The 25,581-nt window shown below is 40.3% G+C and overlaps 2 pseudogenes; one reads left to right on the top strand and one right to left on the bottom strand.

The window, feature by feature from the left end:
• Positions 1–11,890: 11,890 nt before the first annotated feature.
• Positions 11,891–16,145, bottom strand: LOC113916100 (annotated as a pseudogene).
• A 1,491-nt stretch (positions 16,146–17,636) lies between these two features.
• Positions 17,637–18,563, top strand: LOC113917545 (annotated as a pseudogene).
• Positions 18,564–25,581: the final 7,018 nt, after the last annotated feature.

Here is a 25,581-nt window from a genome sequence, read left to right as displayed (position 1 = left end):
CCCTCCAGTTCCATCCACGTCGTTGCAAATGGCAAGATCTCATTCCTTTTGATGGCTGCATAATATTCCATTGTGTATATATACCACTTCTTCTTTATCCATTCATCTGTCGATGGGCATCTTGGCTCTTTCCACAGTTTGGCTATGGTGGACATTGCTGCTATAAACATTGGGGTACATGTACCCCTTCGGGTCCCTACATTTGTATCTTTGTGGTAAATACCCAGTAGTGCAATTGCTGGATCAAACGGTAGCTCTAATTTCAACTGTTTGAGGAACCTCCATACTGTTTTCCAGAGGGGTTGCACCAGCTTGCATTCCCACCAACAGTGTAGGAGGGTTCCCCTTTCTCCACATCCCTGCCAACATCTGTCGTTCCCTGACTTGTTAATTTTAGCCATTCTGACGGGTGTGAGGTGGTATCTCATTGAGGTTTTGATTTGGATTTCCCTGATGCCGAGCGATGTTGAGCACTTTTTCATGTGCCTGTTGGCCATTTGGATGTCTTCTTTGGAGAAATGTCTGTTCATGTCTTCTGCCCATTTCTTGATTGGATTATTTGTTCTTTGGGTGTTGAGTTTGATAAGTTCTTTATAGATTTTGGATACTAGCCCTTTATCTGATATGTCATTTGCAAATATTTTCTCCCATTCTGTCGGTTGTCTTTTGGTTTTGTGGACTGTTTCTTTTGCTGTGCAGAAGCTTTTTATCTTGATGAAATCCCAATAGTTCATTTTTGCCCTGGCTTCCCGTGCCTTTGGCGATGTTTCTAGGAAGAAGTTGCTGCGGCTAAGGTCGAAAAGGTTGCTACCTGTGTTCTCCTTTAGGATTTGGATGGACTCCTGTCTCACGTTTAGGTCTTTCAACCATTTGGAGTCTATTTTTGTGTGTGGTGTAAGGAAATGGTCCAGTTTCATTCTTCTGCATGTGGCTGTCCAATTTTCCCAACACCATTTGTTGAAGAGACTGTCATTTTGCCATTGGACATTCTTTCCTGCTTTGTCAAAAATAAGTTGACCATAGAGTTGAGGGTCCATTTCTGGGCTCTCGATTCTGTTCCATTGATCTATGTGTCTGTTTTTGTGCCAGTACCATACTGTCTTGATGATGACAGCTTTGTAATAGAGCTGGAAGTCCGGAATTGTGATGCCGCCAGCTTTGCTTTTCTTTTTCAGTATTCCTCTGGCTATTCTGGGTCTCTTCTGGTTCCATACAAATTTTAGGATTATTTGTTCCATTTCTTTGAAAAAAGTGGATGGTATTTTGATGGGGATTGCATTGAATGTGTAGATTGCTCTAGGTAGCATTGACATCTTCACAATGTTGATTCTCCCAATCCATGAGCATGGAACGTTTTTCCATTTCTTTGTGTCTTCTTTAATTTCTTTCATGAGTATTTTATAGTTTTCTGAGTACAGATCCTTTGCCTCTTTGGTTAGATTGATTCCTAGGTATCTAATGGTTTTGGGTGCAATTGTAAATGGGATAGACTCCTTGATTTGTCTCTCTTCTGTCCTGTTGTTGGTGTATAGGAATGCCACTGATTTCTGTGCATTGATTTTATAGCCTGCTACTTGACTGAATTCCTGTATGAGTTCTAGCAGTTTTGGGGTGGAGTCTTTTGGGTTTTCCACATACAGTATCATATCATCTGCAAAGAGTGAGAGTTTGACTTCCTCTTTGCCGATTTGGATGCCTTTGATTTCTTTTTGTTGTCTGATTGCTGTGGCTAGGACTTCTAATACTATGTTGAATAGCAGTGGTGAGAGTGGACATCCCTGCCGCGTTCCTGACCTTAGGGGAAAAGCTCTCAGCCTTTCCCCATTGAGAATGATATTCGCTGTAGGTTTTTCATAGATGGCTTTTATGATATTGAGGTATGTACCCTCTATCCCTATACTCTGAAGAGTTTTGATCAAGAAAGGATGTTGTACTTTGTCAAATGCTTTTTCTGCATCTATTGAGAGGATCATATGATTCTTGTTCTTTCTTTTGTTAATGTATCGTATCACGTTGATTGATTTGTGGATGTTGAACCAGCCTTGCAGCCCAGGAATAAATCCCACTTGGTCGTGGTGAATAATCCTTTTAATGTACTGTTGGATCCTATTGGCTAGTATTTTGGTGAGAATTTTTGCATCCATGTTCATCAAGGATATTGGTCTGTAATTCTCTTTTTTGATGGGGTCTTTGTCTGGTTTTGGGATCAAGGTAATGCTGGCCTCATAAAATGAGTTTGGAAGTTTCCCTTCCATTTCTATTTTTTGGAACAGTTTCAGGAGAATAGGTATTAATTCTTCTTGAAATGTCTGATAGAATTCCCCTGGGAAGCCATCTGGCCCTGGGCTTTTGTTTCTTGGGAGATTTTTGATGACTGCTTCAATTTCCTTAGTGGTTATAGGTCTGTTCAGGTTTTCTATTTCTTCCTGGTTCAGTTTTGGTAGTTGGTACATCTCTAGGAATGCACCCATTTCTTCCAGGTTATCTAATTTGCTGGCATAGAGTTGCTCATAATATGTTCTTAGAATTGTTTCTATTTCTTTGGTGTTGGTTGTGATCTCTCCTCTTTCATTCATGATTTTGTTGATTTGGGTCATTTCTCTTTTCTTTTTGATCAGTCTGGCCAGGGGTTTATCAATCTTGTGAATTCTTTCAAAGAACCAGCTCCTAGTTTCGTTGATCTGTTCTACTGTTCTTTTGGTTTCTAGTTCATTGATTTCTGCTCTGATCTTTATGATTTCTCTTCTCCTGCTGGGTTTAGGCTTTCTTTGCTGTTCTTTCTCCAGCTTCTTTAGGTGTAGGGTTAGGTTGTGTATTTGAGACCTTTCTTGTTTCTTGAGAAAGGCTTGTATTGCTATATACTTTCCTCTCAGGACTGCCTTTGCTGTATCCCAAAGATTTTGAACAGTTGTGTTTTCATTTTCATTGGTTTCCATGAATTTTTTTAATTCTTCTTTAATTTCTTGGTTGACCCATTCATTCTTTAGTAGGATGCTCTTTAGCCTCCATGTATTTGAGTTCTTTCCGACTTTCCTCTTGTGGTTGAGTTCTAGTTTCAAAGCATTGTGGTCTGAAAATATGCAGGGAATGATCCCAATCTTTTGGTACCAATTGAGACCTGATTTGTGACCTAGGATGTGATCAATTCTGGAGAATGTTCCATGGGCACTAGAGAAGAATGTGTATTCCATTGCTTTGGGATGGAATGTTCTGAATATGTCTGTGAAGTCCATTTGGTCCAGTGTGTCATTTAAAGTCTTTATTTCCTTGTTGATCTTTTGCTTAGATGATCTGTCCATTTCAGTCAGGGGGGTGTTAAAGTCCCCCACTATTATTGTATTGTTGTCAATGTGTTTCTTCGTTTTTATTATTAATTGCCTTATATAATTGGCTGCTCCCATGTTAGGGGCATAGATATTTACAATTGTTAGATCTTCTTGTTGGATAGACCCTTTAAGTAGGATATAGTGTCCTCCTCATCTCTTATTACAGTCTTTGTTTTAAAATCTAGTTTGTCTGATATAAGGATTGCCAGCCCAGCTTTCTTTTGGTGTCCATTAGCATGGTAAATGGTTTTCCACCCCCTCACTTTCAATCTGGGGGTGTCTTTGGGTGTAAAATGAGTCTCTTGCAGACAGCATATTGATGGGTCTTGTTTTTTAATCCAATCTGATAGCCTGTGTCTTTTGATTGGGGCATTTAGCCCATTTACATTCAGGGTAACTATTGAAAGGTGTGAATTTAGTGCCATTGGATTGCCTGTAAGGTGACTGTTAAATGTATGTTGTCTGTGTTCCTTTCTGATCTATGCTGCTTTTAGGCTCTCTCTTTGCTTAGAGGACCCCTTTCAATATTCCTTGGAGGGCTGGTTTCGTGTTTGCAAATTCCTTAGGTTTTGTTTGTTCTGGAAGTTTTTGATCTCTCCTTCTATTTTCAATGACAGCCTAGCGGGATATAGTATTTCTTGGCTGCATATTTTTCTCGTTTAGTGCTCTGAAGATATCTTGTCAGTCCTTTTTGGCCTGCCAGGTGTCTGTGGATAGGTCTGTTGCCAATCTAATGTTTCTACCATTGTAGGTTACATATCTCTTCTCCCGAGCTGCTTTCAAGATTTTCTCTTTGTCTCTGAGACTCGTAAGTTTTACTATTAGATGTCGGGGTGTTGACCTATTATTATTGATTTTGAGAGGGGTTCTCTGTGCCTCCTGGATTTTGATGCCTGTTTCCTTCCTCATATTAGGGAAGTTTTCTGCTATTATTTGCTCCAGTATACCTTCTGCCCCTCTCTCTCTTTCTTCTTCTTCTGGGATCCCAATTATTCTAATGTTGTTTCATCTTATCGTATCGCTTATCTCTCGAATTCTGCCCTCATGATCCTGTAGTTGTTTGTCTCTCTTTTTCTCAGCCTCTTTATTTTCCATCATTTGCTCTTCTATATCGCCTATTCTCTCTTCTGCCTCATTTATCCCAGCAGTTAGTGCCCCCATTTTTGATTGCACCTCCTCAATAGCCTTTTTGATATCGACTTGGTTAGATTTTAGTTCTTTTATTTCTCCAGAAAGAGTTTCTCTAATAACTTCCACACTTTTTTCAAGCCCAGCTAGTATCTTTAAGGTCATGATTCTGAACTCTAGGACCGACATAGTACTAATGTCTGTATTGAGTAGGTCCCTGGCTGACGGTACTACCTCTTGTTCTTTTTGCTGAGGTGATTTTTTTTCATCTTGTCCTTTTGTCCAGAGGAGAATAGATGAATGAGAGAACAAAATGCTGACAGGTTAACAACGTCCCCAGCACATATACTGTATACAAATCAGAATAGACCTGAAACCAGGGGAAAAGAAAGGGAAAGAAAGAAAAAAGAAAGAGAAAAAGATAAAAACAAAAACAGAACAACACAAAAAAAGCAGAATATGATCAAATATGATCAGGCTAGTGCATAGATCAGTGCCACACACTAGATTTTAGGCGTATTTTGGTCTGTTAGAAAAAAGTGCCTGCTAAAATTTTAAAGGAAGAAAGACATATATATACAAAATGAGGGTTGATACAATGAAGGGATAGAAGATGACTGTAAAGATGAAAATTATAAAAGATTTTATAAAAGGACGTAATAAGTTGTTTGAAAAAAGAAAGAAGAAGATTTTTAAAAAAAAGAAAGAAAAAAGGGAGAGAATGTGATCAGGCAGGAGACTAGAACAAAGCCATACACCAGTGATTAGGGTATATTTTGATCTGTTAGAAGAAACTGTATCTCAGAATTTTAAAGAGAGAACAACTTATATATATATATATATATATATATATATATATATATATATATATATATATATATGCCAAATATAAGGGTACCTACTATGAAGGGATAAAATATGACTCTAAAAATGAAAAATAAAAAAAAAATTTTTTTAAAGGGATTGATAAGATGTTGGTTGAAAAAGGGAAAAAGAAAAATAAAAAAAGCAGTTAAAAAAATTAACTTTGATGAACTAATGAATCATGGTAAAAAAAAAAAAGCCATGAATTCTATGTGCAGTATTCCCCTAGCGCTGGAGTTCTCCCGTTCTCCTTGATCGGGAACCTTGGTCTTGGCTTGCTGGCTGTTCGTGCTGATCTTCTGGGGAAGAGGCCTGTTGCCGTGGTTTCCAAATGTCTTTGCCGGAGGCTGAATTGCCCCGCCCTTGTCGGTCCGGGGTAAGCAATCTGCTTGGGTTTGCTCTCAGGAGCTTTTGTTCCCTGCAAGCTCTCGGTACAGCTTTGGAGGACCAGGGCAAAAATGGTGGCCTCCCAATCTCCGCCTGGAGGAGCTGAGAACTCGGGGCCCCACTCCTCAGTGCCCCCCCAGAGAAAAGCAGTCACTCCCGTCTCCCTGGTCTCCGGCCGCACTCCGTGCTCACCCCGCCTGTGACCGAGGGTTTCTATCTCTGGCACCCGACCCCGTGTGGAGTCTCCAAACCCAGCAGATCCCTGCGGTGCACTCCCGTGCCGCTCCGCCCGGGGGAGGTAGGGGAGTCTCCCCGGCTCTGCCGCTTGTCGGGTCCCTGCTGGAGGAGCAGTGGCCCAACTGGGCCGCGGATCACAGTCTATGGCAACCCCGAGCAGAGAGCCCACGCCTCGGCTCCGTCTCTGCAGCCGGCTTCCCCGCTCCGATACCTGGGAGCTCTACCGCACTCAGGCACCCCCGGTCTTTCTGTGACCCCGAGGGTCCTGAGACCACACTGTCCCTAGAGGGTTCCACCCCCCGCTTAGCCACTGGAGCGACGTCCCTCTGCGGAGCCGACTTCTAAAAGTTCCCATTTTGTGCTCCACGGCTCTAGCACTTGCCAAAAGCGGCCGATGGAGGCCCCTCCCCCGCCGTCGATCCTCCCGAATATCGCCTTGGATTCACTTCTCCTCACGTCCTACCTTCCAGTAAGTGGTCGCTTCTCTGTTCAGAGAGTTGTTGCTACTCTCCTCTTTGATCTCCTGTTGAGTTCGTAGGTGTTCAGAATGGTTTGATCCCTATTCGGCTGAATTCCTGAGACCAGACGAAATCTAGGTCTCCTACTCCTCCGCCATCTTGCTCCGCCCCCAGAATAAATACAAATTTTTAAAAAGATAGAAGGATAAAAAGATTAGAATTGATTATCCAGATGGGACGAAAGTAATCACGACGGTCCTCCAAATGTTGAGGAGGGAGACAAATCTTTGGTGTCGGAGAGACTTGAAAATGCTGCCCTGCTGGCTCTGAAGGTGGAGGAAGAGTTATGAGCCATGCAGAAATGCAGGTGGCCAGCAGTAGAGACTGGAATTGGAAAGGAAACAGATTCTCCCTTGAGCCTCCAGAAAGAACTCAGTCCTGCAGATATGTTGCTATTAGCCCGATGACACTCCTTCCTAACTTTTTTTTAAAGATTTTATTTATTTATTTGACATAGCGAGAGAGAGCACAAGCAGGAAGAGCAACAGAGGGAGAAGCAGGCTCCCCGCTGAGCAAGGAGCCTGATGTGGGACTCGATCCCAGGACCCTGGGATCATGACCTGAGCCGAAGGCAGATGCTTAACCGACTGAGCCACCCAGGCATCCCTCCTTCCTAACTTCTGACTCCAGAAGTATAAGAGCAAATATGTGTTTGTTTTAAGCAACTAGTGTGGGGATATTTTACAGCAGCAGGAGGAATCTCATGTGGACATAGTCATAAAATTATTTGGGAAAACTGAGTTTAAACCTCTCAATTTCTTCATCAGCTTCCCTTGGCTAAGATCAATTTTGTATTAAAAACCCGCGGTAAGTAGAAAGGAAAATTTAAATTATATGAAGATATTCTACCCCATCAGCTAGTACAGTGAATTCCTTAACGTCATAAATTGTCTGTGGTCTGACTATGAGGTCTTGGTGGCAGTGACATAGGAAAGGAACTCATGATCAAAATTAAGTTAACTCATTGTAGTTCAAATCTTGTATTTCTGCATCCTTTTATCTCATGTACATTCAAAAGTTCATTCTTTTCAGCACTATCCTCTCTAACTTTCTCAATATTCCTTTCAACATAAAAGAAGATGCAACTGTGTGTGTACACATGTGAGTGAGTTTATTTGAAAGCAAATGACACACAAACATACACATATCCAAGACACAACCCTTACCCTCAAATGTTTTCTTTGAGATACAAAAGGAAGTTTCACACATTTTATTCATTTCCAACAATGTCCATATGAAGTTATGTTTAGAATCCCACATTACATTCAGAAATAGAGAAAATGATGCTCAGGATGCTTTAATTTTTAGTAATTACCTAACAAAGCAGTTAAAACTTGTGTGCAGTCTTAAATTACACATAAGTAGAAACTTGCACTACATACTCTTCATTTTCATGTGGATCCTTTAATTCACCAGAGTGTACAGTTTACACATGCAGGTTTTGTGTATAATTATACTCCAATTATTTTGTTCAGTGGAAAAAATCTAATGGTGCATGGCTATTGGTAGGATCTAGAGCACAGGTAGCTGATTCTCACTTAAGAGGGGTGGGAGATAGAACTTCTAATGGGGAAGAAAGCCAAGTGTCAATTATGGATGTATGAAGAATGGATTTAAATTTAAGTAATTCACAATATACCATTTTTTCTATGAATAGAAGATTAACCTACATATGAACATGTAGTAGTAAGAGACCATGAAATGGCTGAGACAGAAGAGCCCTACAGACACACACAACATTATGGATGAGCCTTAGAAACACAACATAGACATTCACACCTGACTCTAGACCCATGAGGACCCAGCAGAGAGATCAGAAACACTCCCCAGCATACAATTCTAGTTGATTGTAAAGGTATTATGATATTCCATTTCACAAGGACAACCTGTTATACAGCAAGAGCTGACTGACACAATAATCCAAGTGAACAGATGTGAGGAAGTTAGAACATGTGCTGCTTTTTATTTGTGGCACATGGTCTGACAATAAGGAGAGCAGTCATGATCATTCTGTTATTCAAATTTATTTCCAATGACTATGAACAAGTGATTATATGTGGGCTCCCTTATGGGTCACTGGGAAAGTCTGAAGGACATGGACATTTGTGCAGAAGAACTGGTGACTCTGAACCACATGACCAGCAGAACATCCAACTCTCCTGTGAAGGGTCCTCTGAATATGCAGAGAGAGGAGATTTCTAAACAGGAAGGAGATATGAAATGGATGATGCTGGTATTGTTCATTCACCATTCCTTAGTATTTGTGACAAATATTAGGAAAAGGGAGTTATTTCATGGAACAATAGAGAGGGTCATACTAGCAGGTAGCACTGGAAGTTTTCAAGTAGAAACAGGAATATAACTTGGTGATAAAACAAAGAAGACACTAAGCAATCCTCCACCTCAATGAATAAACCCCCTCAGCTGTGGACACCAATCTTCCATGCTTCCACAAATACATGCGTAGTATGAAAAAGAAATATTTTGCATAGTGATAAAATTGGTGGTTTGAAATGTTGCACCCCTGTATTTCTTTTTTCTTTTCAGATTTTATTTATTAATTTCAGAGAGAGAGAGGGCAAGAGCACATTAGCCAAGGCAGGCACAGAGGGAGAAGCAGACTCCCCACTGAGCAGGGAGCCTGATGGGGACTCAATCCCAGGACCTGGAGATCATGACCTGACCCTAAGGCAGACATAACTGAATGAGCCTCCCAGGTGCCCCTCACCTTTGCATTTCTTAATTCTTTTTTACTTTTTTAATTCCAGTATAATTAACATACATTATAATAGTAGTTTAAGGTGTAGAATATAGTGATTCAGCACTTCTGTACATTACTCAGAGTGCATCACAATAAATGTACTCTTTATCCCTATCACCTATTTCACCCATCTCCCCACCTACCTCCCCCCTAGATACCACCACTTTGTTCTCCATATTGAAGAGTCTGGTTTTTTTAATCTCTTTTTTCTTTGTTTTGTTTCTTAAATTCCACATATGAGTGAAATCATATGGCATTTGTCTTTCTCTGACTGACTGATCACACTTGCCATTATACCTTCTAGATCCATCCATGTTGTAAATGGTACATCAAAATAAAAGCTCCTGCACAGCAAAACAAAAAGTCATCAAAACAAAAAGACACTACATCAAAAACTAATGATGGCTAACTGAACATAAAAAAAAGACAACCTAATGGGAGCAAATATTTTCAAATGATATGTCCAATAACAGGTTAATATTCAAAATGTATACAAGTCAACACAAAAAAATAATAATTTCATTAAAAAATGGCTGGAAGACATGTACAGATGTTTCTCCAAAGAAGAAATCCAGATGGCCAAAAGACACACGAAAAGATGCTCAACATCACTCATCATCAGGGAAATACAAATCACAATGAGATATCACCTCACACCTGTCAGAATGGCTAAAATCAGTAATACAGGAAACGACAAATGTTGGAGAGGGTGTGGAGAAAGGGGAACCCTCTTGCCCTGTTGGTGGGAACACAAACTGGTACAGCCACTTGGAACACAGTATGGAGGTTCATCAAAAAAAATAAAAATAGAACTACTCTATGATCCAGGGATCACACTACTGGATATTTTCCCAAAGAAAATGCATCCTCAAATTTGTAGTCATTTCTGACACTAATAATATATCAGGTCATAATATTTATTCAAATTTGTCTTTCCATGTAGACTCCACTGGGAGGTATATGTTTCCTAATCAATGTTTGCCAGTGGCGATGGTAAGCATTCTAGACACCTAGGTGAATAATGGAATAAAACAAAGAGTCTAGTTTTAAGCACAAGAAAGTGCCTGACACTAAGCTTTTGATTTCTGGTGCAACCATTTCAAGAACAATGATGTTGAATAAACATATTGTCAGGTGTGTGACACTATTACCAGAGAAGCACTCAGGAGGCCCCAGCCGTGAAATACCTCTTTAGAAAGCCCTGGTAACCTTGATACTGATGTGTGTGATGCTGCATTCCTTTCCCTGCCAGAATTTCACTCTTATGTTTTAAACTGGTCAATAAAGAGTGAACCTGTGAACCCCAAATCACTCCGCCCATGGACACCAATAAAGGCAGAACCCCCAGTTGTGGCCTATCTGTCTTTTCCTATGAAACTCTATACTTGGGGCACCTGGGTGGCTCAGTCCTTAAACATCTGCTTTTGGCTCAGGTCATGATCCCACGGTCCTGGGATCAAGCCCTGCATCGGGCTCCCTGCTCGGTGGGAAGCCTGCTTCTCCCTCTCCCACACCCCCATTTGTGTTTCCTCTCTCGCTGTGTCTCTCTCTGTCAAATAAATAAAATCTAAAAAAAGAAAGAAAGAAAGAAAGAAAGAAAGAAAGAAAGAAAGAAAGAAAGAAAGAAAGAAAGAAAGAAAGAAAGAAAGAAAGAAAGAAAGAAAGAAAGAAAGAAACTATACCCCACTACCCCCAGACTGTCCTGCCACTGCCTTCCAGGACCTATGAGTAGTAAACCTGGTTTTGTTAGAGTTCTCTGATGGGTGTTGCTGAGGCATATCTTGCAATCATAACAAGAACAAATGGGCTGGAGCAGCCACAACAGAGGCTCTGTTCAGGGAAGCATCTGTGGTAATGTCCACAAGCACAAGGGAGTGCTTGGGCTTTCCTAGCTTGAGCATCCCTGTCAGTAGCCTGAGACATAAAGGGAACAGTATTAAATTCCACATTATCAGGAAGAGGAGTGAAGGTAGTGATATAAAAAGATCGACAGAGTCTAGGTGAAAATTGTATTTTCATCTGAAATAAAGTTATATGAAGGGCTTAGGGCCAAATGTAGTTTCTTCCATAGGAAGAATACAACTCATGATTAGTGTTTTTGGGGAATCTAGAGAAAATTTATTTGGCGTGGTTTAAGTCATTTGAAATGAAATTATTTTTAGAAATCCAACATGACGCTTGGGTGGCTCAGTCAGTTAAGTGTCTGACTTTGGCTCAGGTCATGATCCCAGGGTCCTGGGATCGAGTCCCATATCAGGCTCCTTGCTCAGCAGGGAGCCTACTTTTCCCTCTGCCTGCCGCTTCCCCAGTTTGCTCTCTCTCTCTCTGACAAATAAATAAATAAAGTCTTAAAAAAAAAAAAGAAAGAAATCCAACATGTCCCATGTAAGACAAAAATTTTCAGCATTTGTGGTCCAAGATCAGGGAAAACGTTGGAACAGATGAAAATGGACAAAGAGAAAAATGTCTGTATATCAGACAGAGCAGAAGGTTAATAAAATGAGTACTTAAATTAATGGAGCACTTGAATTTAAACAAATGGAAATTCCAGAAAATATACAGAAGGATCGGATTCTACTTCCAAGCTTGATCTAAGAATAGCAGTTTCTGACTCTCTGAGGCTGTGCGCCCTGCTATCATGAGCAATTCTGCCCCAGGATGACTGGTCCTTACATCACTGGAACCCCGGTGATCCTTTTCAGAGCTGTCTTTATGTCTCTTTTCCTCAGGCTGTAGATGAAGCTATTCGGCATGGGCATGGCCATGTTGTACATCACCGAGTCTACTGCACTTGAGTGAGAGCTCTGGGGAGCAGCAGAGAAAAGGTACACACCTAGGGACATAGAGTAAAATAAGGAGACAACTGAGAGGTGAGATGCACAGGTGGAAAATGCTTTATATTTGCCCTGAGCCTAAGAGATCCAAAATATGGAGGAAACTCTCTTAGAGTAAGAATAAAGGATCCCAGCCAGGGGAGCACTAGCCAGGAGCATAAAATACATCATCACGTTATTAAGAAAAGTGTTGGAACAGGCAAGTTGGACCACCTGATTGATTTCACAGAAGAAGTGGGAGATTTCCACATCTCTACAGAAGGACAGCCACAACACCATTAAGGTTTGTAGTAAGGAAGTCCGGGTACTCATCATCCAGGACACCAGAAGTAGCAGTCCTCAGAGCCAGGGATTCATGATGACCCTGTAGTGCAGGGGATGACAGATGGTCACAAAATGGTCATAAACAATCACAGCCAGGAGAAGGCTATCCAATCCAGTGAAGAGTAGGAAAAAGCATATCCAAGTGATGCAGTCTTCATAGTTTATAACTGTGCTTAGTCTGGATGTTCTGAAGCATCTTGGGGATGGTGGTGGAGGTGAAACAGATGTCTTCCTGTCCAACCAAAGGACAGGTTGGAGAGGAAGAAGTACATGGGGGTGTGGAGGTGCGTGTCAGAGCTGATGGCCAGGATGATGAGCAGGCTTCAAAACATAGTAACCAGGGACTGGAGAAAAGATGGTGGAGGAGTAGGGGACCCTATTTCAACTGGTCCCCAGAATTGAGCTGGATATCTACCAAACAACTCTGAGTACCCACAAACTCAGCCTGAGATGTAAGAAGATCTGGATCTCTACAAACAGAATATCGTGGGTGGTTGGTTTTGAGGTACAAAGTGGGGAGCCGTGAGTCCGCAGGCAGATATCAGAGGATAAATGGCAGCGGGAGGGAGCCTGGCTGTGGGGATCCTACACCTCTGGTGAGCGACAGCCTCATGCACTGGGGACAGGGCACAGACTTACAGACTGGTAGCGGTGGGGAAAGGACTTTAGGGCAGCCCCAGGGCAGAAACCCAGAGTGGCGGTGCGAACTAGGAGTGGCTGGTGGTTTTCAATGCACAAAGGGCAGAGACTTGCTCCGACCTGGAGGCAGGACTGGGAGCACTGTGGAGGGACGCACAAACCAGGATGCTGCAGTTTATAGCAGCACAGACAGAAACAGAGACAGTGTGGCCTGGAGAGCTCACTGAAGAACAGACTGCGATCTCTCTGCTCTGAGGCAGAGGGCTGGAAATGGTCTCTTCTGCTCTGACTCTCAGAAGAGATGCAGAAAGCCACCAGGGAAAGCCGACAGAGAACAAAAGCCCCCAAAAAACAATTCCCACTGAACCCATCCCCCCCCACAGGGGGACAGGGCAACTCTGCCCAAACAGGGTTGCCTGAGTAGCAGCAGGGCAGGCCCTTCCCCCAGAAGACAGGCTGGGAAAACAAGAGGCCAGCAACCCTAAGGTCCCTAGAGAACAGGTGCATCTTGCTTGGGTTCTGGTCAATAATTTGGACTCTATACATTCCCTCACACACTCATCAACAGAATGACTAGGAGGAGGAATCCCCAAAATAGAAAAGACTCAGAGATTATGACTTATGCCGCAGATTTACAAATGGATGCAGATATAACCAAGATGTTGGAGATGGAATTCAGGCTAGCAATTGTGAAGACAATAGCTGGATTGGAGAAATCAATTAATGGCAACATAGAGTCTCTAAGGGCAGAAATGAAAGCTGAATTGGCAGAACTTAAAAATGCTATCAATGAGACCCAATCCAATCTAGATAATCTAACAGCTAGGGTAAGTGAGGCAGAAGAATGAATAAGCGACCTGGGAGACAATATAATAGATAAAAAGGGGAAAGAGGAGGCCAGGGAAAAACAACTCAGAATCCATGAAAATAGAATCAGAGAAATAAGTGACACCATGAAGCATTCCAATGTCAGAATAATTGGAAACCCAGAGGGAGTGGAGAGATAGAGAGGACTAGAAGATGTATTTCAGCAAATCGTAGCTGAGAACTTCCCTAATTTGGGGAATGAAACAAACGTTCACGTCCTAGAGGCAGAGAGGACCCCTCCCAAGACCAAGGAAAACAGGCCAAGACCCCAGCATGTAACAGTAAAACTCGCAAATCTTAGAACCAAGGAAACCATCTTAAGGGTAGTTAGGGGGAAGAGATTCCTTAAGTACAGAGGGAGGAACATCAGAATAACATCAGACCTATCCACAGAGACCTGGCAAGACATATTCAAGGTACTAAATGAGAAGAACATACAGCCAAGAATACTTTATCTGGCAAGGCTGTCATTTAGAATGGATGGAAAAATGCGGAGCTTCCAAGACTGGCAGAAACTGAAAGAATATGTGACCACTAAGCCGGCCCTGCAAGAAATAGTAAGGGGGGTTCTATAAAAGGAAAAAGACCCCAAGAGTGATATACAACAGAAATTTACAGGGACAATCTATAAAAACAATGTCTTCACAGGCAACATGATGACAATTAATTCATATCTTTCAATAATCACTCTCAACGTGAATGGCCTAAATGCTCCCATAAGACGGCACAGGGTTGCAGATTGGATAAAAAGACAGAAACCATCCATATGCTGCCTACAAGAGACTCATTTTGAACCTAAAGATACATCCAGACTGAAAGCGAAGGGATGGAGATCCATCTTCCATGCCAGAGGACCTCAAAAGAAAGCTGGGGTAGCAATTTTTATATCAGACAAATTAGATTTTAAACTAAAGTCTGTAATTAGAGACACAGGAGGACACTATATCATTCTTAAAGGGTCTATCCAACAAGAAGATCTAACAATTGTAAATATCTATGCCCCCAACATGGGAGCAGCCATCTACATAAGCCAACTGTTAACCAAAATAAAGAGTCATATTGATAACAATACGTTAATTGTAGGAACCTCAATACTCCACTCTCAGCAATGGACAGATCATCTAAGCAGAAAATCAACAAGGAAACAAGAGCTTTGAATGACACACTGGACCAGATGGACCTCATAGATATATACAGAACATTCCTACCCTAAAACAACAGAATACTCATTCTTCTCAAGCACACATGAAACTTTCTCCAGAATAGACCACATACTGGGTCACAAATCAGGTCTCAACCGATATCAAAAGATTGAGATTATTTCCTGCATATTCTCAGACCACAATGCTTTAAAACTGGAACTCAATCACAAGAAAAAATTTGGCAGAAATTCAAACACTTGGAAGCTAAAGACCACTCTGCTCAAGAATGTTTGGGCCAACCAGGAAATCAAAGAACTTAAACAATTCATGGAAGTCAATGAGAATGAAAAGACATTGGTCCAAAACCTATGGCATACTGCAAAGGCGGTCCTAAGGGGGAAATACATAGCCATCCAAGCCTCACTAAAAAAAAAAAAAAAAAAAAAAAAAAAAAAAAAAAAAAAAAAACAGAAAAATCCCGAATTCACCAACTAACTAACTCTACACCTTAAAGAACTAGAGAAAAAGCAACAAACAATGCCTAAGCCACACATTAGGAGAGAAATAATTAAAATTAGAGCAGAGATCAATGAATTAGAAACCAGAAGCACAGTAGGTCAGATCAAAGAAACTAGAAGTTGGTTCTTTGAAAGAATTAATAAGATTGATAAACCACTGGCCAGACTTATCCAAAAGAAAAGAGAAAGGACCCAAATTAATAAAATTATGAATGAAAGGGGAGAGATCATGACTAAAACCAAGGAAATAGAAACAATTATTAGAAATGATTATCAACAACTCTATGCCAATAAACTGAGCAATCTGGATGAAATGGAGGCCTTCCTGGAAACCTATAAGCTGCCAAGACTGAAACAGGAAGAAATTGACAACCTGAATAGGCCAATAACCAGTAACGAGATTGAAGCAGTGATCAAAAACCTCCCCAAAAACAAGAGTCCAGGACCTGATGGATTCCCTGGGGAATTCTACCAAACATTCAAAGAAATTATACCTATTCTACTGAAGCTATTTCAAAAAATAGAAACAGAGGGAAAACTTCCAAACTCATTCTCTGAGGCCAGCATTACCTTAATCCACAAACGAGGCAAAGACCCCATCGAAAAGGAGAATTTCAGACTGATATCCTTGATGAATATAGATTCCAAAATCCTCAACAAAATCCTAGCTGATAGGATCCAACAATACATTAAAAGGATCATCCACCACGACCAAGTGGGATTTATCCCTGGGATGCAAGAGTGGTTCAACATTCACAAATCAATCAATGTGATAGAACACATTAATAAGAGGAGGGAGAAGAACCATATGGTCCTCTCAATTGATGCAGAAAAAGCATTTGACAAAATACAACATCCTTTCCTGATTAAAACTCTTCAGAGTATAGGGATAGAGTGAACATTCCTCAAGTTCATAAAATCCGTCTATGAAAAACCCACAGTGAATATCATCCTCAATGGGGAAATGCTGAGAGCCTTTCCCTTAAGATCAGGAACACGTCAAGGATGCCCACTCTCACCACTATTGTTCAACATAGTACTAGAAGTCCTAGCAACAGCAATCAGACAACAAAAAGAAATAAAAGGTATTCAGAGAAAGACGTGTATCATATGATCTCACTGATATGAGGAATTCTTAATCTCAGGAAACAAACTGAGCTTTGCTGGAGTGGTGGGTGGTGGGAAGGATGGGGTGGCTGGGTGATAGACATTGGGGAGGGTATGTGCTTTGGTAAGTACTGTGAATTGTGTAAGACTATTGAATCACAGACCTGTACCTATGAAACAAATAATACATTATACGTTAAAAAAAAAAAAAGAAGATAGTAGGAAAGGAAAAATGAAGGGGGGGGCAACCAGAGGGGGAGACGAACCATGAGAGACTATGGACTCTGAGAAACAAATTGAGGGTTCTAGAGGGGAGGGGGGTGGGGAGATGGGTAAGCCTGGTGATAGGTTTTAAAGAGGGCACGTATTGAATGGAGCACTGGGTGTTACACACAAACAATGAATTATGGAACACTACATCAAAATCTAATGATGTAATGTATGGTGATTAACATAACAATTTTATTAAAAGTAGTATATGTATACAGTGGAATATTGCTCATCCATAAAAAAGAATGAAATCTTGCCATTTACAACGATGTGGATGGAACTAGATTGTATTATGCTAAGTGAAATAAGTCAGTCAGAGAAAGATGACTACCATATGATTCAGTCATATGTGGAATTGAAGAAACAAAACAAATGATCGTGTGAAAAAAGAGAGAGAGAGAGGTAAACCAAGATACAGACTCTTAACTCTTGAGAACAAACTACTGGTTACCAGAGGGGAGGTGGGTGAGGGGGATGGGTGAAATAGGTGACAGGGATGAAGGAGGGCATTTGTGATGAGCACAGGGTGATGTATGGAAGTGTTGAATCACTAAATTCTACACCTGAAACTCATACTACATTGTATGTTAGCTAACTGGAATTTAAACAAAAACTTTAAAAACTGAAAAATAATATAGGGTAAGAAATAAATGAAAGCCATTTGATTGAAAATTATTATGTTGTTTTATCCTTCTCACTAGTCATCTCCACCAAATGGAACAAGGCAATGATACACAAATTTCAGAGATTCTTCTTCTGGGATTTTCAGAGGATCCAGAACAGCAGCCCCTAATATTTGGGCTTTTCTTCTCCATGTACCTGATCACTGTGTTTGGAAACTTGTTCATCATCCTGTCCATCAGCACAGACCCCAACCTCCACATGTATTTCTTCCTCGCCAACCTGTCCTTTGTAGACATCTGTTTCACCACCACCACCATCCCCAAGATGCTGTGGAACATCCAGACTCACAGCAAAGTGATCACTTAGGAAGTCTGCCTCAGCCAGATGTATTTTTTCATACTCTTTGCCATGTCAAATGTCTTTCTCCTAAGTGTGATGGCCTATGACCGCTTTGTGGCCATCTGCCACCCCCTGCACTAGAAGGTCATCATGAACCCCCAGCTTTGTGGACTCTTGGTTCTTGTGTCCTGGATCATGTCTATCCTGAATTCCTTGTTACAAAGTTTAATGATGTTGCTGCTTTCCTTCTGTACACACTTCCAAATCCCCCACTTTTTTTGTGAACTCAATCAGATGATTCATCTTGCCTGTTCTGACACCTTTATTAACAACTTGGTGATTTATTTTGCAGCTGTCCTGTTGGATGGGGGTCCTTTTGCTGGTATCCTTTACTCTTATTCTAAGATTGTTTCCTCCATATGTAGAATATCATCAGTTCAGGGCAAGTATAAAGCATTTTCCACCTGTGCATCTCACCTCTCAGTTGTCTCCTTATTTTATTGTATGATGCTTGTTGTGTACCTTAGCTCTGCTGCTCCCCAGAGCTCCCACACAAGTTCAGTAGCCTCGGTGATGTATATGGTGGTCACACTCATGCTGAACCCCTTCGTCTACAGCCTGAGGAACAGAGAATTAAAGAGGGTTCTGAAAAGAATCATTGGGGTTCCAGTAATGTGAGGACCAATCATCCTGGGGCTGAAGAAGTGCCCATGATTATAGGGCTCACTGCCTCAGAGCCAGGAACTGACATTCTTCTATCAGGCTGTGGAAGTAGAATAGATTCCTCTTATTTATTTCCTGGAATTTTTTTTGAATTCAACATCTCCATACATTTAAGTAACTCACTTTATTAGGCTTCTGTTCTGCCTGATATACAGACAGTTTTCTTCTTTGTCCATTTCCTACTTTTTCAAAATTTTTTCCAGCCTTGAAAAAAATATTTGGAAATTCCCATTTATGTCATAGGGTATGATTTTCTTAAGAGTACTTTCTACTCAAAGAACATATATCACCCAAAGTAATTTTCTCTTATTTTATTAAAAGGATAGTCATGAGTCATATTATTTATAAAGATAAAAACTAGTTTGATAATGAAGGACATTTATATAATTTTACTTTAAAGGACAGTATGAGATCTCAGTTTTTCACTTTTGTGTACATCAATACTTTGTACCTCATTGCCTTCACTGCTCATCCTGACAACGTAGACTAACTTATAGTTTGTCCTATAGGTAGTCACTGAGCTCCACACTCCTTATTAGGATCATGTTCTCCTATGCAGCTGTGTCCATCGTACCTACTACACTAATTGGCAAAATGATTACCAAGTACATCTCTCCAAGTGGAGTCTACGTAGAAATGTATATTAGAATAAATATATTAACTTCATGTGGACTTTGAGTCAGGGAAGATCTTAAATATGATGAAGAAAACTTGAAATTATAATTTGTATTACAGAGCAAAATATTTAATTTTATGCTGTCTATCTACTCACTGAATGTGGAGTTTGATGTCCATGTAGAAGAGCTGGGTTTTCCCTGTTGGGGTGAAGAATTGGTTGGCGTATTTGTGGTATTTTACTGAATCATCTTCCTCTTTCTGCTGCATATAAATAAGACTCTTTCCTCTGCTCTAAATGAAAGATCTCCTCTTTTCTAAATTCTAAACCATAACCAGGAAATGGGCAATGATTGAACAATATCAATATCATACATTCTATATCATCCATTACGTATCCTCAGGATCAAAGGATGACTCATTAGAGAGATTCAACTCCTGTTCAGTCATGTGATTCAGGTCACACTTTTGTGCAAGAGGCACGTCCTTCCAGCCTCTTTTGGTTACTTGGAAGGAATCCTAAGACTGTCTTTAGTACAGTCTTCTGAAATAAACGTGTACAAGCACTTTGTTGAGTCCAAAGAAAACATTCATTAGGAATGTATGTATATGTGTGTGTACATTTGTATACATCTTTCTCTCAAATAAACACATTCACACACATCTATATAGACACACAGAGACTTATTTAAATCTCTTCTATTGGGGCGCCTGGGTGGCTCAGTCGTTAAGCGTCTGCCTTTGGCTCAGGTCATGATCCCAGGGTCCTGAGATCGAGCTCCTCATCAGGGTCCCTGTGCAGCGGGAAGCCTTCTTCTCCCTCTCCCACTCCCCCTGCTTGTGTTCCCTCTCTCGTCTCTCTCTGTCAAATAAATAAATAAAATCTTTTTTAAAAATTAGAATAAATAAATAAATCTCATCTACTGTGTTGAAATAAAACCTGAAGTTTGGAGGGGATACATATCAAAGGATAAATATTTTAATCAACATAAAATAGAAAGAATGTAGAATTTTGACACAAACATTAAAGTGGAATAGGTGACCTTAATTTTATTTTATTTTATTTAATATGCAAGCATTTTTTCTTTTTTAATTTTTTTATTTAAATTCAATTAATTAACATATGTTGTATTATTTGTTTCAGGGGTACAGGTCTGTGATTCATCAGTCTTACATAATACCCAGTGCTCATTACAACATGGCCATACCACCCTGAACGTGCCCAATCTTGTCTGATCTCGGAAGCTAAGCAGAGTTGGGCCTAGTTAGTACTTGGATAGGAGACGTTAATTTTAATAAAGGATTGGTTTTGTTTTTTTTAATCTCAAATCTTCAAAGTCTCAGAGTCAAAACCACATTTGCATTTATTCAGTGGGAAATCACTGTCCAGCTAATGGGGCAGAATGTCTCCTAACTGAAACTAATTTTCTCCTTCCACTTTGGTGGGATTTCAATACCAAATGCTTTTACCCAAGGGAAGTTCACTGAATGAGTTGAAAGGTTCAAACTCCATTTCTACAAACAATATTTTTCTGAACAAATGTCTGTATTTGATTCCTGCTCTAACAAATGACCACAAATGGCTTAAAACAAAGATTTATCTTATGTTTCTAGAAAATCAGAAACCTGAAATGGTTCTCATTGGTCTAAAATTAAGAAGTCTGCAGAGCTGTGATCTTTCTAGACACTCCAGAGGAGAATTCACTCCCTTTCCTATTTCACTTTTCAGTGGCTACTTGCCTTTCTTGTCTCATGGCCCTTTTCCATCTTCAAAGCCCACAGCCCAGAGTCTGCAAATGTCTCTCAGATTCCAATTCTTTGTTCTCCCTCTTCCACATATAGAGTACTATTATGATTACACTAGTCCCATCTGGATAACCCAGGCTAATCTTTTTATAGAGATCACTGATTAGCAGCCTTATTCTATCTACTAGCTGAATTCCCCTTGCTATGTAAACATTTTCAAAAGTTCTTTCTTTAGGATGTGGATATCTTTTAGAAGCCCTTATTCTGCCTATTATGAAGTCTTTTTCAAATATGAATTTCTTGATGTCACTCAAGAGCCCTTATATAATAGAATTGAGGGGTGACTGGGTGGCTCAGTCATGTGAGTGTCCAACTCTTTATTTATGCTCAGGCCATGACCTCAGGTCCTGGGATCAAAACCTGCATCAGACCCTGTGCTCAGCTAAGAATCTGCTGGAGATATATCCCTCACCCTCTCCCTCTGCTCCTCCCCTACTGTCCGTCTCCCTAAAATATTTTTTAAAAAATTAAAATTAAAAAATAATTTAACACAAAATTTATCAACACCTATAGAGTTATGGGAAAAAAATTTCTTTCAAAATTATAAATGCAGAAGAATCTTAGTGGAGAAGATCTAAAGCTACCTACATGTGTCTCTAACACAGGAAGACAGCTTGTTCTCAAACTGTGCCCCACAGACCAGGACCTATAGCACCAACATCACCTGGGAGCTTATTATAAATGCAGAATCCCTGGGCACTGGACATGTGATGAATCAGAATTTGCATTTTAGCTCCAATGTTGGTGATTCGTATATACAATGAAGGTAGAAAAATGCTGGTCTAGAATCATATTTCTCACCTTCTAACTGTTGACACTTGGGGCTGGATAAATATTTGTGTTGGGTGCTGTCTCAGGGATTATAAATGTTAAGCTGCATCCCTTCAGACATGGCCCAAATATCCCAAGGGCAATATCATGTCTGGTTGAGAACCACTGTACCAGAGTTTGAGAACTGGAATCAGCATGACAGAATTCCAATCAAGGCTTCATCCAGTCCTATGCTTATAACTGATTTTGTGATTTATACTAAAAAATATAGATTTGGTCTTCATCCCCAGTTCTGGCACAGAGTTTCTCAAACTTGGAATTTCCTAAGTGGTGAGATCCATAAAGTTATCTTTTGTAGGTTAATGAGGTGACATTGGGAAAGTACCTAAGGAGAGAGGTTGCTTGCCAAGGGGAGCAACCATGTGGTTAGAGGACTGGAATGTTAGGACCAACCCCTTGACCTCCTGGGATGGGAAAGGGGCCAGAGATGGTGTCTAATCACTAATGGACAATGATTTAATCAATCGTATCTGTATCATGAAGCTTCCATAAAACCCAAAATGATGGTTCAGAGAGCTTCCAGGTTGGTGAATATTTGGAGACTGGTAGAGTGGCATACTTGGAGAAGGCATGGAAGCGCCACACCCTTTCTCCATAACTTGTCCTGTGCATTTCTTCCATCTGGCATCATCCCTTCCCTGAGGCAGCACAGCTCAAGAGGGAAATACTCGAGAGGCACACATAAACTTGAGCATACACAAGCTCGACTACTGAGTCCATCATGTGACCCACTAAGATCAGACCTGAGGTGAGCATGAGGATTCTTGGTAGAGAAGGTCTAAAAACAACTATCCCTGACTCAAACACTGAACCACAGCCTTAGTACCCAAAGACTGGTCCATAGACCAGTACTGGTGGCATCAGTAACAATTGGGAAGCAGTTACAATTATAGACATCTCTGAGCCTCACCCACATCCTGCCAAATCAGATCTGAATTTGAACAGCATCCCCAAGTGATACATATACGCATTAATGTTAGAGAAGTTCTGGTCTAGAATAGTGTTCTCAACGTCTCTACTGTTGACATTTGTGCTAGATAATTCTTTGTGGTGGGGACCATCCTGTGCATTGTGGGATATGGGGCAGCATCCCTGGCCTCAAGTCACTAAGTGCCAGTAGATATCCCTAGTTATGACAACCAGAGATTTCTCCATATCTTGTCAAGAGTTTTCTGGAGGCAAAATCGTCCCTGGTTGAGAACCAGTGACCAGAGCATGAGAATTGGAAATATCTTGGTGGAGTTCCAGTCAAAGATCATCCTTTCCTCAGCTCATAACTCAGGGTAGGTCATTTCACACTCTGAGCCCCACTTTTACAAGTATATATTAAGGTTCATTATAGTACAGCCCTTACAGAGTGGACTTTTGTATATATGAAATAAAACAACCACATAGAATTCTCAGCTCAGTGTATGGTTCATAAAACAATCTATCTCATAATTAACACACTTTTTAAAATGGAACACTAAATGACACTCCTTAATTTGTGTTATCAGCATGATTCACCTGGTTGAATAGTCAAAAGCATCATGAAGACAAGAGCACAGTATCAATATGTTTATAGTAAACTAACATGCCCCTCTCTCTTGTTGAAGAGGGGAGTAGCATTTTTCTAGAGATATCAGGAGATCTTCCCTGCCATACAGAGCACTTTGGAAGTCCATGAGACATGGTTAAGCAGGTTCCTCAGTCTTATTTGGAGAAAACATGAACTTAAAATGGGGATTAGATGGAAGGAGGTTAGAGCTCTGGAAGTCAGACAAGATCATGGAGAAGAAGTAATAAAACCTGGATTCATCTGACTTCTAAACTTGTCTCCTGGGAACAGACAATTGGCTGGCAAACATTTCTTATGCCCAGACCAGTGGCCCATGGGGAAATAATATCCTCAGAGGTGGGATAACAAAGGAAACAGCACTTAAAGAGCAGGCACAGAGAGCTATAAATATCTCCTCCACTGCAGTCCCTTACCATGTTGAATCCTTGTGCAGGAAAGGGCATGGTTGTTGCTTTTGGGTTCCTAAGGCTGATTGGGGGACCCATGCTTCACTCCTTCCTGCTGTCCTGTCTGTAAGCAGGCTTGAGTTTCCATCACCAGACATCCAGGGAGGAATTTGGCCTCCACATGGAGATTTCCATTTTATAGTCTCCAACTAGGTGAGTCTGAGAGCTCAACAGATATTTCAGGAATGGATCAGAGAGAATGAAACCTGAGAACCTTTACCTGAGGTTATCTGGGAGCCTAACCAGTCTATCTAGAGCCTAGAGATTGCATGTTTGTTTGCTGGGTTGATTACTAAGGTTAAAAATAATTCATATAAATGGATAAAGAAGATGTGGTATATATATACAATGGAATATTATGCAGCCATCAAAAGGAATGAAATCTTGCCATTTGCAATGACATGGATGGAACTGGAGGGTGTTATGCTGAGGGAAATAAGTCAATCAGAGAAAGACATGTATCATATGACCTCACTGATATGAGGAATTCTTAATCTCAAGAAACAAACTGAGGGTTGCAGGAGTGGTGGTGGGAGGGAGGGATGGGGTGACTGGGTGATAGACATTAGGGAGTGTATGTACTATGGTGAGCACTGTGAATTGTGCAAGACTGTTGAATCACAGATCTGTACCTCTGAAACAAATAATACATTATATGTTTAAAAAAATTTTTTTTAATGAAAAAAAGAAGAAGATAGCAGGAGGGGGAAGAATGAAGGGGGTGAAATCAGAGGGAGGATGAACCATGAGAGATGATGGACTCTGAAAAACAAATTGAGGGTTCTAGAGGGGAGGGGGGTGGGGGGATGGGTTAGCCTGGTGATGGGTATTAAAGAGGGCACGTTCTTCATGGAGCACTGGGTGTTATACACAAACAATGATTCATGGAACACTACACCAAAAACTAATGATATAATGTATGGTGATTAACATAACATAAAAATAATATAAAAAAACTAATGAAGTACTATATGGTGACTAACATAACATAATAAATAAATAAATAAATAAATAATAAATAAATAATTTTTTTTAATTACAAAAAAAAAAAAAAGAGTGCCAGGACAGTTCAAAGGTAAGGAAACCAGAATATCCACATGCAACAAATGAGAGGGGCCCTTCCATTCACCATCTACAAATATGATTCCAAATGGATCACAGATCTAACCACAAGAAATAAAAACTGTAAGCACTTAGAAGAAACCAGAAGTACATCTCCACAACACTGGATTTGACCAGATTTCCTGGATATACCACCAAAGATATAAGCAACGAGAGAAAAAATACTTCAGCAAAATTAAAAATATCTCTGCATCAAAGGGAACTATTTCTCAAGTGAAAATGCAACCCACAAATGGAAAAAAAATTGGCAAACTACATACCTGATCATAGATTAATGTCCAAAATATGTACAAAAATTCAATAGCAAAAAACCCAAACAACTCAATTTTTAAAAGGCAATGCTTTTACTTAGATTCCAGTTAGTTAACATGCAGGTAATATTAGTTTCAGGTGTACAATAGAGTGATAAACACTTCCATAATAAAAAAAAAATTTTAAATACATTTAAGTTGTCTGCAAAGAGTGAAAACTTGACCTCTTCTTTGCCAATTTGGATGTATTTTATTTCTTTTTGTTTTCTGATTCCTGATGCTAGGACATGATACATTATGTAGAAAACCCAAAAGACTTCACCCAAAAATTAGTAGAACTGATA

Source organism: Zalophus californianus, chromosome 1 (genome assembly GCF_009762305.2).
Source record: "Zalophus californianus isolate mZalCal1 chromosome 1, mZalCal1.pri.v2, whole genome shotgun sequence".
Classification (NCBI taxonomy): domain Eukaryota; kingdom Metazoa; phylum Chordata; class Mammalia; order Carnivora; family Otariidae; genus Zalophus; species Zalophus californianus.
Note: the sequence above shows the minus strand (reverse complement) of the source record. Positions and strands in the feature narration are given on the sequence as shown.